This window comes from Mus caroli, chromosome 8, assembly GCF_900094665.2.
Source record: "Mus caroli chromosome 8, CAROLI_EIJ_v1.1, whole genome shotgun sequence".
Lineage (NCBI taxonomy): Eukaryota > Metazoa > Chordata > Mammalia > Rodentia > Muridae > Mus > Mus caroli.
The window spans coordinates 14,685,398-14,687,328 of NC_034577.1; positions in this window are offsets into that span (position 1 = coordinate 14,685,398).

The following is a 1,931-nucleotide window of genomic DNA, read 5'->3' on the forward strand; positions in this document are numbered from 1 at the left end:
GATATTAAACGTAATTTGCTAGAAAACATATACCTTCTTCTTGATGTTGTTACAGATTACCTAAGGATGCCATCAGATGAACAGTGACCTTCTCAAAGANATTCCCTCCTGAGATATTGGATGTCATCCAGAGATCCAAAGAAAGAGATCCAGTCAGGTTCAGCCTTATCAGTAGCTTTGACTCAGAATACCTCAGGGTTCTGGTATTAACAGTCTCTGCACAGTCTAAAGGGAGTTTGTGGAGGACAGGAGCCTTCCTGGAAGTACTTGGGTGGGAATTATATCTAGCAGGGCCATATCACTCCATCATGTCACTGTCTACTAATGGCATGTCTTCTGGACATTTCCCTGGGTGTGAGTCCAGTCACTTCATTAGTCTCACTCAAGGTTCTTCTCCTGACTGGTCCTGCAGCTTCTCCTCCTGATGGGCTCTGTAGTCAGTCTCCCTTTTAGCTCAAAGACCACTTGTTCCTGTCTCAACCACAGCTTACATACACTCTGTCACCTTAATCCTAAATTCACAGTCTGGCTATTGAAAGCACCAGTGTTCCTGATGCTTCACCTCACTGCTCTGCTCAAATCTTGTCTATAACTATGTATTCCACCCAAAACAAACACAAGGATTTTGCCTCCAAAGACTCTCATCAACTGATCTCTCTTCTCCTATCATATCATCCTCTATGACACAGTTCCAACACCTAACACCTAGGCAATACTCACTGGATACTAGGGGACTGTACTCAGTACTCCAGCTACACACACAGTCATCCACAGTACTCACATATCTCCTTTCATATCTCTCTCTCTCTCTCTCTCTCTCTCTCTCTCTCTCTCTCTCTTCCCTCATTCTTGCTCTTACTCTTTCTGTCCCCACATCTCTGGTGTGATATGTTTTATGAGCATTTCTGTCTCTCTGCCTACGTATAAAAACCTGCTACAGAATAGGATATCCATTACTTGGTCTATGTTCCTGTTATTCCCAACAGTGTCAGGCACACAGTAGGCACTAAACAAATACCTGTTGCTATTTAATGTGACTGTTACCTATATTGGGTAATGTGCCACTTTGTGGAANANTTTGCATCTTCATGCAATTCCAATCTCTATGCCTAACTCATTAATTAATTAAAGATACCTTTTATGCATATTTAACAATGATGATGTTTTTTCTAATCATCTNAAATTAAGGCTAGCTGTGTCATGGCTGAATTGTAGCTTTCCCAGTAGCAATTTATTCTATAGGGATAAATGGATGGTTGTAATTAAGAGTGGCTGAGAAAAGATTTAATAAGCATCATGGTCTACTTCAAGAATCTAATTGCTCTGGTTAGTCTGTCATCTCTGAAATCTCTAAGTAATACAAACAACAAATGGATCACTCTGATTACTCACCTTGGGTTCTCACAAAACTGTCCAAGAATCCAGCTCCTTTCACTATCTGTTTACCTATGACAGGCTTGTCNGCACAGTGTTTCTATAAAGGGTTGCTGCAATTTTCCTAGTTACCTTTGCAAAATTGTGGCAATTAATTTGTAAAGTTTCTATTCAAACTATTTATTTTGCAAAAATAAGTATACTCTATAGAAATATGAGATGGGGAAGAAAAGACAAGTTTCAAGTCACCAGCTCCTGGGACTCAGTTAGAACAGGACACAGATGCACCCTTTCCTTTTCCCTTACAGATGTCCTCTGCATGGAACTCAACAAAGAGCCTCAATGGGATAGCTCTTGCAGGACACAGTGACACATGTGACTGAGTACCTCTCCTATGAGCTGTGCTAGGCAGAGAAGGAAGAAAACACATGTTTAAAATTTAGCCACCAACAAGTCACTGACTTAGGAATATTAACCAGTCAAGAGCCAGAGGTTTAGAGTCAAGGAAGAGTTAGAATCTACTCATCCTCACAGGTGACAATAAAGGCTGTCATAGT